This window comes from Bombina bombina, chromosome 8 (genome assembly GCF_027579735.1).
Source record: "Bombina bombina isolate aBomBom1 chromosome 8, aBomBom1.pri, whole genome shotgun sequence".
Lineage (NCBI taxonomy): Eukaryota > Metazoa > Chordata > Amphibia > Anura > Bombinatoridae > Bombina > Bombina bombina.
In genome coordinates this window covers 238,461,375-238,480,549 of record NC_069506.1, presented here as the reverse complement: position 1 = coordinate 238,480,549, position 19,175 = coordinate 238,461,375, and positions in this window count along the sequence as shown.

Below are 19,175 nucleotides of genomic sequence, written 5' to 3'. Positions count from 1 at the left end.
TATTGAAAAATTCGAAAACGAAAATTCAAAAATAGAATGTTAAAATGTTATATAAACATTCGAAATTCGAATGGACGAATGTATAAAAATTCGTTTTAAATTTCGAATTTTTAGAAACATTCGCCCATCCCTAGCGCCACCATGTTTTAAAATGTTTCCCCTTATCTATCTCTCCTTCTGAGGAAAATTAGAGACAAGATATAAAACAAGCAATTAAATACTGTGCAAACAAGGTTGTGTGTAACATAGGATTGTTAAAGTAATTCTATAGGGCCAACGCTAAATAACACTCAAGCATCATATGCACTAGAAGTAAATGTTTTGTGTGCATCAAGTTGCTAACCAGACATGAAAATATGAATATTTCCCATTCCAATGTTCTTCACATAAAAGAATATGCTCTATTTATTTATATATATATATATATATATATATATACTGTAGGATGCACGTGAGGTGATCAGCCAATAACGGAACTCGCTAGACTCGGAGCAAAGGAGGACGCTGAAGCATATACTGTAAGGTAGCAAGTGAAAAAAGCCAGCCTAAAATCAAAGGATCTATACACCGATTCGTCTGTGAAACAGGTACCTGCAATCGTATACTGGTTGTGCTATTAAGTCTTGCGGTAGTTTGGAAGACAGCCTGGTTCTGTCCAGACAGTGTACATAGTGCGTCCCTCCTCTATGGACATATGTCAAATACTTGAATTGTTCCAATTCACGGTGTGGATTAATCAATACATGAGAACTGTTGTGTATATAAAATATGCTTTAATTCAATGTTTGGAGCAATGAAGCAATAAGAACTGTAGCGCAGCAGCAATACTGAATAAGCATATGGAAGAGTTCAAACTTATACCAGAGCGTGTATTAACACTTATGAGCCTGGGATATGGAGATTCAGTAACAACATCGATAGTTTCAGTACTGGGGCCCCTACTTTTTTATTGTGTATTGGTAGCAATATTTCTCTGTTCATATGTGACAGCACTGAATGGCAGTAACGTATAATAGGAGATTTTCACTCTTTTTTGAACAGAAGAGTTTTTATGTATATGACATTTATCCCATGAGCTAGCTGAGTCTGGAAGTGTGCGTGTGTGTTTGTAAGGTGTTTTCAACTTTGCAACTAGGAATAAGGGTGGAGAATAGACGATCTGATTTGCCTGTTTTATTTGGAGATATACAGTAACAAAGCTTTTGAAAGCTAAGTGCAGCCTGAGTCCCTCTTTGATTGACTAGTATTTTTGTTCAATCCTATCTTGTTTAAGTGGAAATATATATTATTTTGGGACTGCTAGCACAGTTATTAGGCATTGGAATTTGAGCAATATTTAGTGCACCACTGCATATTTTACATTACTTGATATATATATATATATATATATATATATATATATTTCATTTTGATCTATCAAATAACTGAAGAACACAGTAATATTTCAGTAATGAAATCAGGTTTATTGGATTAACAAAATGTGCAATATGCATCAAAACAAAATTAGACAGGTGAATAAATTTGGGCACCCTTGTCAATTTTGTTGATTAAAATACCTGTACCTATCTAACACTGATTAATTGGAACACTCAATTGGCTTTGTAAGCCCAGTAAGCCTTGAATTTCATAGACAGGTGCATCCAATCATGAGAAAAGGTATTTAAGGTGGCCAATTGCAAGTTGTTGTTCTCTTTGACTCTCCTCTGAAGAGTGGCAACATGGGGGCCTCAAAACAACTCTCAAATGACCTGAAAACAAAGATTGTTCAACATTATGGTTTAGGGGAAGGCTACAAAAAGCTATTGCAGAGATTTAAGCTGTCAGTGTCCACTGTGAGAAACATAATGAGGAAATGGAAGACCAAAGGCACAGTTCTTGTTAAAGGGACACTCAATCAAAATTAAACTTTCATTATTCAGATAGAGCATGCCATTTTAAACAACTTTCCAATTTACTTCCATTAACAAAATGTGCACAATCTTTTTATATTTAAACTTTTTGAGTCACCAGCTCCTACTGAGCATGTGCAAGAATAAGTGTGTATGCATTTGTGAATGGCTGGTGGCTGTCACATGGTACGTGTATGCATTTGTAATTGGCTGATGGCTGTCACATGGTACAGGGGGAGTGGAAAAAGACATAACTTTTAAAATTGTCAGAAAAAAAATCTACTACTGATTTGAAGTTCAGACTAAGTGCTATTGCATTGTCTTGTTATCTCATTTGTTGATTATGCAAATCTACTATGTTGACTGGTCCTTTAAGGCCAGAAGGGGCAGGCCAAGTAAAATATCGGAGAGGCAAAGTATGGTGAGAACAGTCAAAAACAGCCCACAGACCACCTCCAAAGACCTACAACATTATCTTGCTGCAGATGGTGTCACTGTGCATCGTTCAACAATTCAGCACGCTTTGCACAAGGAGAAGCTGTATGGGAGAGTGATGCGGAAGAAGCCTTTTTTTGCACACATGCCACAAACGCACATTTGGACAAGCCAGCTTCATTTTGGAACAAGGTGCTGTGGACTGATAGTTGAAGGTCGCATTGATTCCACTGAATATCAACAGATACTTGAGAATAATGTTGACGAATCAGTCACCAAGTTGAAGTTATGCCGGGGCTGGAAATTCCAACAAGACAACGACCCAAAACACTGCTCAAAATCTAATCTGGCATTTATGCAGAGGAACAAGTACAATCTTCTGGAATGGCCATCCCAGTCCCCAGACCTGACTATGATTAAAAATCTATGGGGTGATTTGAAGCGGGCTGTCCATGCTCGGCAACCATCAAACCTAACTGAAATGGAGATGTGTTTGCAAGGAGGAATGGTCCAAAATACCTTCATCCAGAATCCAGACCCTCATTACATGCTATAGGAAGCGTCTAGAAAATTGTATTTCTGCTAAAGGAGGCTCTACTAAATATTGATGCAATATTTCTGTTGGGGTGCCCAAATTTATGCACCTGTCTAATTTTGTTTTGATGCATATTGCACATTTTAGGTTAATCCAATAAACCTCACTTCACTACTGAAATATTACTGTGTCCTTCAGTTATTTCATAGATCAAAATTAAATTGATCATCCAAACACCCAATTATTTATAAATGAAAATCATGGAAATTGTCAGGGGTGCCTAAACTTTTGCATACGACTGTGTGTGTGTGTATATATATATATATATATATATATATATATATATATATATATATATATATATATATTTAGATCATTATATATCGGTATATAAATATAACATTCTGCTATGTGCCAAACATTGGAATGTGAAATAATATAATAATTATAATATTTACTAAATACATAGTTTAAACCTTTATTAAATATAAATATTGCATAAATATGCTTTTACATGTTTTCATCTACTTAACTGCAAAGTGCTCAAAGGTGTATATATATATATATATATATATATATATGTCAATATATGTGACTGTACATATGTATTTATATGTGTATATGTCTGTAAATACATAAATACATATATAGACATATAAATATACATACATATTTAGACGTGTGTGTATATATATATATATATATATATATATATTTGTATCTCAATGTTAAAGCCAAGCTGTTGTGGCTGACTACCCCTACCTGGAGTTAGTGAGTTGGGACATAATGCTCCCAGACTGTGTGAATCAGCACAATCGAGTGCTGCCGGCTTTGCGAGTACATACTGTATCTATATGCACTGAAATTGTTTGGAGCTGCATATCACAGTATTGCACTAAGAGGCACCTTCTATTTGTTTCTGTTTTTCAGAGTGGAGTCTTAACTATAAGAAGAGCTACTTTGGTGGAACATATGAACGGTTCAGAAGAATTATTTGGGTATTATTTCTTAATCTGTGACTCTTACCTGTGTGAATTAGAATATTTTTATAGATTTTATTGTTATTCAGTGCGCCTCTAACACCTAAGGTTTTTTAAGAAGCAACACATATGGGTCAAATAAAAAGATTTCAATTGGCATCTATCAGTGATGTGCGGTGACTTCAGAGGCTGGTGAGGCAGTGTCTAGGAATCGGATACACCTTCATTCTTTAGATATCCTTTGTTGCAGAAATAGCAATTGCACATGGGCGAGCCAATATCGATATGCAGCCACCATTCAGTATCTACTGAGCATATTTAGATATTATTTTCAACAAAGGATATCTGATTTTCTTCATTCTTTTGATATCCTTTGTTGAAAAGCATATCTAAATATGCTTAGAAGCTACTGAGCATATTTAGATATGAATTTCAACAAAGGATATCTGATTTCCTTCATTCTTTTGATATCCTTTGTTGAAAAGCATATCTAAATATGCTCAGTAGCTAATGAGCATATTTAGATATGATTTTCAACAAAGGATATCTGATTTTCTTCATTCTTTTGATATCCTTTGTTGAAAAGCATATATAAATATGCTTAGTAGCTACTGAGCATATTTAGATATGAATTTCAACAAAGGATATCAAAAGAATGAAGAAAACCAGATATCCTTTGTTGAAATTCATATCTAAATATGCTCAGAAGCTACTGAGCATATTTAGATATGCTTTTCAACAAAGGATATAAAAAGAATGAAGAAAACCAGATATCCTTTGTTGAAAATCATATCTAAATATGCTCAGTAGCCACCGAGCATATTTAGATATGATGATAAAATAATGTAACATGTCTATCTATTGTACGTTGTATTATTTCTATCTAGAAATAAATCTCACCTCCATCTTAGCAAAAAGAAGAAAAAGAAAAAAGAGAAAACTTTGTGGCCCTTTGAGACAGAAGTTTGGACACCCTACAATCTACAAGAACACAAGTGTGTGTGTTATAAAACATAATTTATGTAAGAACTTACCTGATAAATTCATTTCTTTCATATTAACAAGAGTCCATGAGCTAGTGACGTATGGGATATACATTCCTACCAGGAGGGGCAAAGTTTCCCAAACCTTAAAATGCCTATAAATACACCCCTCACCACACCCACAAATCAGTTTAACGAATAGCCAAGAAGTGGGGTGATAAGAAAAAAAGTGCGAAGCATATAAAATAAGGAATTGGAATAATTGTGCTTTATACAAAAAAATCATAACCACCACAAAAAAGGGTGGGCCTCATGGACTCTTGTTAATATGAAAGAAATGAATTTATCAGGTAAGTTCTTACATAAATTATGTTTTCTTTCATGTAATTAACAAGAGTCCATGAGCTAGTGACGTATGGGATAATGACTACCCAAGATGTGGATCTTTCCACACAAGAGTCACTAGAGAGGGAGGGATAAAATAAAGACAGCCAATTCCTGCTGAAAATAATCCACACCCAAAATAAAGTTTAACAAAAAACATAAGCAGAAGATTCAAACTGAAACCGCTGCCTGAAGAACTTTTCTACCAAAAACTGCTTCAGAAGAAGAAAATACATCAAAATGGTAGAATTTAGTAAAAGTATGCAAAGAGGACCAAGTTGCTGCTTTGCAGATCTGGTCAACCGAAGCTTCATTCCTAAACGCCCAGGAAGTAGATACTGACCTAGTAGAATGAGCTGTAATTCTCTGAGGCGGAATTTTACCCGACTCAACATAGGCAAGATGAATTAAAGATTTCAACCAAGATGCCAAAGAAATGGCAGAAGCTTTCTGGCCTTTCCTAGAACCGGAAAAGATAACAAATAGACTAGAAGTCTTACGGAAAGATTTCGTAGCTTCAACATAATATTTCAAAGCTCTAACAACATCCAAAGAATGCAATGATTTCTCCTTAGAATTCTTAGGATTAGGACATAATGAAGGAACCACAATTTCTCTACTAATGTTGTTGGAATTCACAACTTTAGGTAAAAATTCAAAAGAAGTTCGCAACACCGCCTTATCCTGATGAAAAATCAGAAAAGGAGACTCACACGAAAGAGCAGATAATTCAGAAACTCTTCTAGCAGAAGAGATGGCCAAAAGGAACAAAACTTTCCAAGAAAGTAATTTAATGTCCAATGAATGCATAGGTTCAAACGGAGGAGCTTGAAGAGCTCCCAGAACCAAATTCAAACTCCAAGGAGGAGAAATTGACTTAATGACAGGTTTTATACGAACCAAAGCTTGTACAAAACAATGAATATCAGGAAGAATAGCAATCTTTCTGTGAAAAAGAACAGAAAGAGCGGAGATTTGTCCTTTCAAAGAACTTGCGGACAAACCCTTATCTAAACCATCCTGAAGAAACTGTAAAATTCTCGGTATTCTAAAAGAATGCCAAGAAAAATGATGAGAAAGACACCAAGAAATATAAGTCTTCCAGACTCTATAATATATCTCTCGAGATACAGATTTACGAGCCTGTAACATAGTATTAATCACGGAGTCAGAGAAACCTCTATGACCAAGAATCAAGCGTTCAATCTCCATACCTTTAAATTTAAGGATTTCAGATCCGGATGGAAAAAAGGACCTTGTGACAGAAGGTCTGGTCTTAACGGAAGAGTCCATGGTTGGCAAGATGCCATCCGGACAAGATCCGCATACCAAAACCTGTGAGGCCATGCCGGAGCTATTAGCAGAACAAACGAGCATTCCCTCAGAATCTTGGAGATTACTCTTGGAAGAAGAACTAGAGGCGGAAAGATATAGGCAGGATGATACTTCCAAGGAAGTGATAATGCATCCACTGCCTCCGCCTGAGGATCCCGGGATCTGGACAGATACCTGGGAAGTTTCTTGTTTAGATGAGAGGCCATCAGATCTATCTCTGGGAGCCCCCACATTTGAACAATCTGAAGAAATACCTCTGGGTGAAGAGACCATTCGCCCGGATGCAACGTTTGGCGACTGAGATAATCCGCTTCCCAATTGTCTACACCTGGGATATGAACCGCAGAGATTAGACAGGAGCTGGATTCCGCCCAAACCAAAATTCGAGATACTTCTTTCATAGCCAGAGGACTGTGAGTCCCTCCTTGATGATTGATGTATGCCACAGTTGTGACATTGTCTGTCTGAAAACAAATGAACGATTCTCTCTTCAGAAGAGGCCAAAACTGAAGAGCTCTGAAAACTGCACGGAGTTCCAAGATATTGATCGGTAATCTCACCTCCTGAGATTCCCAAACTCCTTGTGCCGTCAGAGATCCCCACACAGCTCCCCAACCTGTGAGACTTGCATCTGTTGAAATTACAGTCCAGGTCGTAAGAACAAAAGAAGCCCCCTGAATTAAACGAAGGTGATCTGTCCACCACGTTAGAGAGTGCCGAACAATCGGTTTTAAAGATATTAATTGATATATCTTCGTGTAATCCCTGCACCATTGGTTCAGCATACAGAGCTGAAGAGGTCGCATGTGAAAACGAGCAAAGGGGATCGCGTCCGATGCAGCAGTCATAAGACCTAGAATTTCCATGCATAAGGCTACCGAAGGGAATGATTGAGACTGAAGGTTTCGACAGGCTGTAATCAATTTTAGACGTCTCTTGTCTGTTAAAGACAGAGTCATGGACACTGAATCTATCTGGAAACCCAGAAAGGTTACCCTTGTTTGAGGAATCAAAGAACTTTTTGGTAAATTGATCCTCCAACCATGATCTTGAAGAAACAACACAAGTCGATTCGTATGAGACTCTGCTAAATGTAAAGACTGAGCAAGTACCAAGATATCGTCCAAATAAGGAAATACCACAATACCCTGTTCTCTGATTACAGACAGAAGGGCACCGAGAATCTTTGTGAAAATTCTTGGAGCTGTAGCAAGGCCAAACGGTAGAGCCACAAATTGGTAATGCTTGTCTAGAAAAGAGAATCTCAGGAACTGATAATGATCTGGATGAATCGGAATATGCAGATATGCATCCTGTAAATCTATTGTGGACATATAATTCCCTTGCTGAACAAAAGGCAATATAGTCCTTACAGTTACCATCTTGAACGTTGGTATCCTTACATAACGATTCAATAATTTTAGATCCAGAACTGGTCTGAAGGAATTCTCCTTCTTTGGTACAATGAAGAGATTTGAATAAAACCCCATCCCCTGTTCCGGAACTGGAACTGGCATAATTACTCCAGCCAACTCTAGATCTGAAACACAATTCAGAAATGCTTGAGCTTTCACTGGATTTACTGGGACATGGGAAAGAAAAAATCTCTTTGCAGGAGGTCTCATCTTGAAACCAATTCTGTACCCTTCTGAAACAATGTTCTGAATCCAAAGATTGTGAACAGAATTGATCCAAATTTCTTTGAAAAAACGTAACCTGCCCCCTACCAGCTGAACTGGAATGAGGGCCGTACCTTCATGTGAACTTAGAAGCAGGCTTTGCCTTTCTAGCAGGCTTGGAATTATTCCAGACTGGAGATGGTTTCCAAACTGAAACTGCTCCTGAGGACGAAGGATCAGGCTTTTGTTCTTTGTTGAAACGAAAGGAACGAAAACGATTGTTAGCCCTGTTTTTACCTTTAGACTTTTTATCCTGTGGTAAAAAAGTTCCTTTCCCACCAGTAACAGTTGAAATAATAGAATCCAACTGAGAACCAAATAATTTGTTTCCCTGGAAAGAAATGGAAAGTAGAGTTGATTTAGAAGCCATATCAGCATTCCAGGTCTTAAGCCATAAAGCTCTTCTGGCTAAGATAGCCAGAGACATAAACCTAACATCAACTCTAATAATATCAAAAATGGCATCACAGATGAAATTATTAGCATGCTGGAGAAGAATAATAATATCATGAGAATCACGATTTGTTACTTGTTGCGCTAGAGTTTCCAACCAAAAAGTTGAAGCTGCAGCAACATCAGCCAATGATATAGCAGGTCTAAGAAGATTACCTGAACATAGATAAGCTTTTCTTAGAAAAGATTCAATTTTTCTATCTAAAGGATCCTTAAACGAGGTACCATCTGACGTAGGAATGGTAGTACGTTTAGCAAGGGTAGAAATAGCCCCATCAACTTTAGGGATTTTGTCCCAAAATTCTAACCTGTCAGGCGGAACAGGATATAATTGCTTAAAACGTTTAGAAGGAGTAAATGAATTACCCAATTTATCCCATTCCTTAGAAATTACTGCAGAAATAGCATTAGGAACAGGAAAGACTTCTGGAATAACCGCAGGAGCTTTAAAAACCTTATCCAAACGTATAGAATTAGTATCAAGAGGACTAGAATCCTCTATTTCTAAAGCAATTAGTACTTCTTTAAGTAAAGAGCGAATAAAATCCATCTTAAATAAATATGAAGATTTATCAGCATCAATCTCTGAGATAGAATCCTCTGAACCAGAAGAGTCCAAAGAATCAGAATGATGGTGTTCATTTAAAAATTCATCTGTAGAGAGAGAAGATTTAAAAGACTTTTTACGTTTACTAGAAGGAGAAATAACAGACAAAGCCTTCTTTATGGATTCAGAAACAAAATCTCTTATGTTATCAGGAACATTCTGCACCTTAGATGTTGAGGGAACTGCAACAGGCAATGGTACATCACTAAAGGAAATATTATCTGCTTTAACAAGTTTGTCATGACAATTATTACAAACAACAGCTGGAGGAATAGCTACCAAAAGTTTACAGCAGATACACTTAGCTTTGGTAGATCCAGCAGGCAGTGGTTTTCCTGTAGTATCTTCTGGCTCAGATGCAACGTGAGACATCTTGCAATATGTAAGAGAAAAAACAACATATAAAGCAAAATAGATCAAATTCCTTATAAGACAGTTTCAGGAATGGGAAAAAAATGCCAAACATCAAGCTTCTAGCAACCAGAAGCAAATGAAAAATGAGACTGAAATAATGTGGAGACAAAAGCGACGCCCATATTTTTTGGCGCCAAATAAGACGCCCACATTATTTGGCGCCTAAATGCTTTTGGCGCCAAAAATGACGCCACATCCGGAACGCCGACATTTTTGGCGCAAAATAACGTCAAAAATGACGCAACTTCCGGCGACACGTATGACGCCGGAAACGGAAAAGAATTTTTGCGCCAAAAAAGTCCTCGCCAAGAATGACGCAATAAAATGAAGCATTTTCAGCCCCCGCGAGCCTAACAGCCCACAGGGAAAAAAGTCAAATTTTTGAGGTAAGAAAAAATATGATAATTTAAAGCATAATCCCAAATATGAAACTGACTGTCTGGAAATAAGGAAAGTTGAACATTCTGAGTCAAGGCAAATAAATGTTTGAATACATATATTTAGAACTTTATAAATAAAGTGCCCAACCATAGCTTAGAGTGTCACAGAAAATAAGACTTACTTACCCCAGGACACTCATCTACATGTTTGTAGAAAGCCAAACCAGTACTGAAACGAGAATCAGTAGAGGAAATGGTAAATATAAGAGTATATCGTCGATCTGAAAAGGGAGGTAAGAGATGAATCTCTACGACCGATAACAGAGAACCTTATGAAATAGATCCTGTAGAAGGAGATCACTGCATTCAATAGGCAATACTCTCTTCACATCCCTCTGACATTCACTGCACGCTGAGAGGAAAACCGGGCTCCAACTTGCTGCGGAGCGCATATCAACGTAGAATCTAGCACAAACTTACTTCACCACCTCCCTTGGAGGCAAAGTTTGTAAAACTGATTTGTGGGTGTGGTGAGGGGTGTATTTATAGGCATTTTAAGGTTTGGGAAACTTTGCCCCTCCTGGTAGGAATGTATATCCCATACGTCACTAGCTCATGGACTCTTGTTAATTACATGAAAGAAATAATATCAACTAACTAACTTCATCAAGTGCCGCCAGCCGCCACCTACCTAAAAAAAGAATGTGATTCAAACATTCAATAGATTGGCAGCCTCAGTCACTCACTATAAGTCAGACTCAGAGTCACACAAAGCTTCCTCCCAATAGCCCCCACTCTTCATTTAACCAGGTATATTTTTCACAATTGAGCAGTGACAGCCATTTTACCCCATGGCTGCTAGTAACATAAAAATCAACATTTTGTCTCTCTGCAGTCTGCACTCTGCACCACAAATGAACAGCAGTTTGACCCCCTTGACTGCCACTTATTTACTTCTGCTCCATATTTGTAATGCAGTGATGCATATGAGATATTTTACATTAATTAAACCTATGGACTTTAAAAAACTGGACAAATAAATAACTAGTATCAATAATTTTCACTACATATTGCCTATTATTTAAATACACCTCTCCTCATTTACATCTTGCCTTCCCTAGGTAGAACAAAAAATTGACTTGCAAATTTTTGGATATGGACAGTTGGACACCATTGATAATTGGGGGTATTTCAGTAATTATTGGGGTTCTTAGCAGCCCCAAGATCCCTCTTGAGCTGACTCAATAGGTGAGAGGTTACATAAAATGGGTGACTTGATTTAATAATAATTATTACTAGTAAATAACCAAAAACAGGCTACAGCTTTTATAGTGACTGAGCCTGCTGGGGCCCTGGGCCAATCTTTTCTTTTCTTTTAGGCGGCACTAAGTTGAAGTTAGATAACTTGAGTTGAACTTGATATACATTTATTACAACGAACTTGCAGCCTCGCTGCCTCTATAGTCAAGGGAAGTGACTTGACTATTTTGGCAGCGAGGCTGCAAGTTCGTTGTAATAAATGTATATCAAGTTCAACTCAAGTTATCTAACTTCAACTTAGTGCCGCCTAAAATAAAAGAAAAGATTGGCCCAGGGCCCCAGCAGGCTCAGTCACTATAAAAGCTGTAGCCTGTTTTTTTTAAGTCATCCACACAATCACATTGAACACAGCAACAGTCAACTTAGTTAGTTACAAGTAAAGTACTAACTACAGTCTGTCTCACACTGCCGCCAGGCTGAGGCCCGCCACGGACAACTACCTAAAAAGATGCGCCAAATATAGATAACAAGTAGTCTTCTACGCTCCGGTTGCTGACTGTTAACGGTCGTTCAGTAGTAGTAAGAGAGAGCAGAGTGCAGACTCAAGAAACACAGCACTAAGCACTTCGATCGATCGACTGACACCCTGACCCACCACGTCTGACTCTAGTCTGCGTTGAGCTGCTCTGACACGTAACCGCACGTGACACGCGGAAGGATCTATTTCATTCCCGCCCGGCACTCAGAGACAGCCAGCCCCAGTCAGATTCAGACGAGTTCTGAATTCTGAATCTGATTGGCTGAGACTACTAGTGAGACTGAGAGGCGGCCAGGACGGAGGCTAGCCTCCTGTGGAAGCGTATGGGGCGCATTGGAGAGCACTGCATTAGCACCTTTTCTCCTCTTGGTGGCAGTTTCTCAGCGTCCCATACACTTCCACAGTAGTCAATACATTCATTTTGCGCAATGCAAGGACAGCCGGCTGTCCTTGTCTTGCGCAATATGAATGTATTGATGTAATAAGTATATTACGGTTTATTTATATAATAATTTATAAAATTTACAGTGTTGACACAAACAGAATCCTGATTTTGGTGGGGGGGTAGGGGGGGTCACCTTATTTTATATAAAAAAAAAATATGAAAAAAAAAATCAAATTTTTTAATTTTTTAATTTTAAATAAAGGCTGTTATTACATAGATTGGCCAGGGGAGGCACTGCCTCACCTGCCTCCTGTGACTGCACGTCACTGGCATCTATACATGAAACAAGCATTTACATTGTGCTCTATAGTTGAGAGCAACTGATGGGAATATGTTTATTTTTTATTCAACAATTAAACACTGTTTGGTTAAACCAGTGCAGCTAAGTATTAATCATTTTGATGTCAGCAAAAAAATATTGTTTTTAAAGGGACATGAAACCCAAAAATTCTTGTTATTCAGACAGAACATACTTTAAAAATATATATATATATATATACAATTTACTTCTATTATCAAATGTGTTTCCTTCCCATTTATTCTGTGTTGAAGAGATACCTAGGTAGGCATCTGGAGCACTACATGACAGGAAATAGTGCTGCCATATAGTGCTCTTGTAAATGTATAACAGTCTTACAAAACTGCTGCTATAGAATGCACCAGAAATGAACTGGCTCCTAAGCATATGTCCCTGCTTTTAAAAAAAAAGATACCAAGAGAATGAATGAAAATTGATAATAGAAGTCAATTAGAAATTTGTTTAAAATTGCATGCTCTGTCTGACTCATAAAAGCAAATGATTGTTTTTTTTTGTATCCTTTTAATGTAGAAATATCTCTGACAGAGTTCTTTGAAGCAAAGTATTTTAAGATCAACTGAACCAAATGACAAGGGCTAATAGACATAAATGTACTCAGTTGTGTGTGTTTTATTAGAAGGCATTCCATGTTAAATCATTTGTTAGATTCCCATGTTAAAAAAAAATTGGCTGACAGTTACACATAAATCTCTTTGAAGTTAAAGGGACACTGAACCCAATTCTTTTCTTGCATGATTCAGATAGAGCATGCAATTTTAAGCAACTTTCTAATTTTCTCCTATTATAAATTTTTCTTCGTTCTCTTGCTATCTTTATTTGAAAATCATGAATTTAAATTTTAGCAGCCAGCCCATTTTAGGTTCAGCACCATGGAGAGCGCTTGCTAATTGGAGGCTGACATTTACCCACCAATAAACAAGCATAACCCAGGTTCTCAACCAAAAATGGGTCGGCTCCAATGCATCACATTCCTGCTTTTAAATAAAGTTAACAAGAGAACAAAGAAAAATTGATAATAGGAGTAAATTAGAAAGTTGCCTAAAATTGTATGCTCTCTCTGAATCATTAAAGAAAAAAAATTGCATTTAGTGTCCTTTTAACCCCTTGAGTGCTAACGACGGCTCAGAGCCGTCGCTAGCACTCACCTACCTTAAAAGCAATCTGGGGGCTCCCATAGACTTCCACCCCGGCGATCAGGCCTGTATAGTGACAGGCATCACCAGGGCTTCCCGTTATGTGCAGTGAAGTCACGCGCAATGACGTGATGATGTCACCGTGCAACTTTATTTAAAAATTACAATGGACAAGAAAGGGAAAGGGGGCATGCTGCTTAGAAGCCTGTATCTGAGGCATCTAAGCAAGAAAATAGAGAGACGCACTCACTGAGACAGAACAATAGCTAGAAAAACTTCCGTGTTTGTCCACAAGGCCAGTGCCACTCAGGGTGCAGTCTCTTTTTGCACACTATGCCTTTTCACAGAGAAAAAATATCCTGTAGCATATCAGTCTGATCCTGCCCAATGACAATCCAGCACCGAAATACCAGGCAATTCTTCTCTGAACAAGACAAACCCCAGACGTACGTTTCGGCCTCTCTTGGGCCTCGTCAGTGAGGTGCAGTTGCATATCTCTAGGGCATGTGTGCAAGGAGTCCACATCTGTTTTCCCCCTTTTACTCTTAGGGAGACCTAACAGCATTTTACATAAAATCAAGAAAATAGAGAGACATCTAAGCAGCGACAGAACCCCAAGACCCACCATTGGAAAGGTAATTGCCTAACATTTCCAATGGTATAAGTCTTGGGGATCTGGGGAGGGAAAAGTAAAACAAAAACTTAAAAACTTAAATGTGAAAGCAAATAACAATCTATCCCACAGTACAAAAAAATCAGGGTACTAGCATATATATATACTAAGGGCTAGATTACAAGTGGAGCGCAAATTTATTGCATGCCCATAAATGGACAAATTTGCCCATTCGTGGATATGCAATAAATAATCAGCCATTACAAGTGACTGTTTTTTGCTACCGCAAGCTCACAGTAGCAAATAGCGCTTATAAAATTAATCAGAGATCAGATCCCTGGTTAATTTTATAAATGTGCCAGAAATGCCCCCAAAATATGGTGGTGTGTATTTTATTGAAAAATAAATATTGTAACATTTTTATTGTTTAATAAAATAACTGCACCAGGCAGTTTTTGGGGGCTAAAGTTGGCGGGTTTGGAGTGGAAAAAAAGCCACTGAAAAGTGCTTTTACATTGCGGTCTATAGGAACTGTGTGTTCTCTGTAAATATATGTATATTATAATATATATATATATATATATATATATATATATATATATATATATATATATATATATATATATATATATACAGTATTTATATGTGTATATACACATATTAACACATAAATATATATGTATATAGTCATATACATATATTTACAGTTTGATGCTATTGATGCGTGACTTACCCCCTTTGCTGCCCTTTGATTCTTTGCCGTGTATGACGGAATCAGAATGAGGATCCCATTGGAGCCTATTGAAGCACACTCTCATGAGCACAATGCTTCCCAGAAATGCAAATGCCAGCTCGTGTTCACATTGCTGTCAACTTGTAATATTAACATTAGCGTGCACTGGTATTCCTCAGCGGAGCTCAAATATCGCTTTCATGAAAGTTATATGTAGAAATTCATTCAATTTGTAATCAGTGGCGGATCCAGAGCCTGGTCTCGGGAGAGGGCACTTCCAGATTTTTTTGTGGCGGCGGACAGAAAATAATGAGTGCTTATAGAACAGACTATTTTATTTAACCTATCGTACAGCTCTAACCTTATTTAAAAACAGTCACATTTGTCTTTCCAAATTATGGATTTAAAAAATTAGAAACAGGTGACATTTAACCACATATAACTTTATTATTTAACAGTTTTGTAGACTTTTTTATCAGGAGTTTGTATACTGATTATAGAACAGAATATTCACAGACAAAATCGTAACAAACCATACACAATTATGTGCAAAAAAGGTAGAAATATACTGATAACAGTGTCACTTTCCAAACACTAAAAGCAACAGACACATAACATTTTTACATTAAATAACAGGGGAAGGTGGCAGTCTATGCAGGGCTAGGTGAAAAGCAAAGGTGGCAGTCTGTGCATAGGTGGCTGGCAGTCTGCAGGAGAGGTGAAAGTCTATGCAGCATGGTTGGGTGACCAGGAGATAGATCACTATAAGGGTGTCATTAAGCTTTCCCCTGCTGTGACCACTGCCCCATGGCCAGCTCAATCAATATATATAAAGAGAAAGAGAGATATTGTGGCTAATGTTTGGGGGTATAAAGTGAATAGTGGTGGGGTCTTTTTTTTATTTGGTTTATAGTCACAGACCCTGACCATGCAGGCATTTTAATAATAATTTTTATGTCCCAAAATTACACTACCTGGTCGCTGGTCCAGGAATCCAGGCTAGGGTTCAGGGGCTAGTCGTGGCTAGTAGCGCTGTGGCTGCTGCTGTGGCTTGGCTGTGGCTGTGCTCAGGACACACAGTCACAGTACTGTCTCCGGTCTCCACGGCTCCTCAGACTCCGCATGCAGCTCCCCTCCCCCCACTAATATAAACCGCGCTGAGTCTGAGCGCCGGCTTGTGACGTCACCGGCGCTCAGCAGTGCCGCAATAGCTGACAGCCCGCACGTTACCCTGGCGGCAGCGCGGCGCCGGTGGAATAGGGAATAGGGAAGCCCTCTCTCACTATATTCTCGGGGGGGGGGGGCAATTGCCCCGTTGCCCCCCCCCCTGGATCCGCCACTGCTTGTAATCTGGCCCTAAGTTTGGAAAACAACAAAAGATCTTAATCAATTTATAGATCCATATATGTTAGTAACAACACTTTATTAACATAAGACGCTAATTCTAATCTTTACAGCAAGTTCATTTAAAAAAACTGCAATTCCGATTAATGGTTTAGCAATCTATAGTAAAATTAAATTGCAGTGCACTTTCAGTAAAGGGACAGTCAAGTCCAAAATAAAGTTTGATGATTCAGATAGGGCATGTAAGTTTAAACAACTTTGCTATTTACTTGTATCACCAATTTTGCTTTGTTCCCTTGGTATTCTTTGTTGAAAGCTAAACCTTGGTAAGCTCATATGCCAATTACTTAGACTTTGAAGGCCGCCTCTAATCTGAATGTATTTTGACAGTTTTTCTTCCCTAGAGGGCATTAGTTCATGTGTGTTATATTGATAACATTGAGCTCATGCACGTGAAGTTACCTAGGAGTCAGCACTGATTGGCTAAAATGTAAGTCTGTTAAAAAAAATTAAATAGGGGGGCAGTTTGCAGAGGCTTAGATACAAGGTAATTACAGAGGTAAAAATGTGTATTATTATAACTGTGTCTGTTATGCAAAACTGGGGAATGGGTAATAATGGGCATCACTATATTTTTAAACAACACAAATTCTGGTGTTGACTGTCCCTTTAATTATTTTTTTTTTTTCTTTCCTGCAATTCAACTATGATAATTGTGTTTTTCTTATTTCAGTGACAGATAATTTAGAATTCAGAGACCTTTCTCTGCAACATTCTATGCACTGATTCCTTCAATTAGTGTTCTATCTTTTTTTTATGTATGTCTCTAAAAGGTCACAGCTAAGGAGAAAACGTAAAAGATAAGAAAAATAATCAATGTTTTATTTAGTAGTCTGTCCTGATATGCAAAACAATGCTTTTAAAATAGTAGATTTACATTTATTTAAAACATTAATTTATCTTGTATGCAGCTCATTTGAAATGTAGCACTTATATACATTTTTTTGGTGTTCTTTTAAAGAATAAGCCTTAAAGGTGCAGTAAACATCTTGACATTTTATACAAAATGTTTTAGCTATGCATAATGAAACAACTTTTTTATAATATGTTCAGTATTTATTTTGCCCACCTTTTCACATAATTTAGCAAAGAAAATTGAGACTTTCCATTTTCTCAAAACTTGAAATGCACCCTGTTGACATTCCAATTGACTTTAGCTGATAAGAAAAGCACAACAATGCACTTTATACTAACACAATGTCAGAGGCAGTGGCGTATTTAGGTTCTGTGCTGCCCTAGGCACTCAAAATTCTGCTGCCCTCAACACACACAGTCACAGACACACGCACATAGTCACAGACACATACACAGAGTTATGCACATGCACACTCACACACACATATACACTCACAAAGACTTATACAAACACATATAAATATATTGCTGAAATATATATATATATATATATATATATATATATATATATAAACAAACAAATACAGATTTCCCAAACACAATACTAAGGGCTGAAAGCTAACAGAACTAAAGGCAATAGCTAGCTGAATAAAAGAAACGTTAGAGCAACCCCTAAACTGTAAGCTCCATGGGCAGTCTTTAATTATACCCTCTAGAATGTAATTTGTTCTTCTTACAAATATAGCCACAAAAAAGTGCTGCACCCTCCCAATCTGCTGCCCTAGGCAAGTGCCTTGTTTGCCTAGGACAAACTACGCCCCTGTTCAGAGGCTAGCTTTGTTGCCTAAAGACTAAAGCACAGATTGGCTGCTACAAATAAGGTAAATGGTGGGTGAAATTTAGCTATTTAAAAACAATTGCAGTAAAAAAGATGTTAATTTACATTAAAAATATTCAGACTTAGCCGATATATTTTATAGCAACATAATAGAAACGTTTTGCAAATACAAGGTGTTTACTGTCACTATATAATTCAGAACAACGTTTTCAAATTAACCCCTTAATGACCGAGGACGTGCAGGGTACGTCCTCAAAAAAAAGGCAGTTAATGCCTGAGGACGTACCCTGCACGTCCTCTGTGTGGAAAGCAGCTGGAAGCGATCCTGATCGCTTCCAGCTGCTTTCCGGTTATTGCAGTGATGCCTCGATATGGAGGCATCCTGCAATAACCTTACATGGCCTTCCGGTGCAGAGAGAGCCACTCTGTGGCCCTCTCTGCACCGGACATCGATGGCCGGTATCGTTGGTGGGTGGGAGCCGGCTTGGGAGGCGGGTGGGCGGCCATCGGTGTGTGCTGTTTAGTCAAGGGGGGCGGGATCGGGGGCGGGAACGTTAGGGGGCGCACGCGGGTGCGCGCGCGTTCACGGAGGGTGGCGGGAGGGTGGGGAGCGGGTGGGAACCGCTACACTACGGCAAATATCTTTAATAAGAAATGCCCAAATCTTTAATAAGAAATGCCCAAATCTCACAAAAAGAGATCGTGGAGGGGTGGGGGGTTGGTTTGGTGTGGGGGGAAGCTACACTACAGAAAAAATTAGTAAAAATTAAAAAAAAGCATGTTTTCTTCTAAACTGGGTACTGGCAGACAGCTGCCAGTACCCAAGATGGCGCAGATTAGGTTAGAGTGGGAGGGTTATAGAGCTGTTTGGGGGGGATCAGTGAGGTTAGGGGCTAAGGGGGGATAGTACACAGCAGCATATGTAAATATGCTTTTTTAAAAACACACAAAAAAACCAAATAT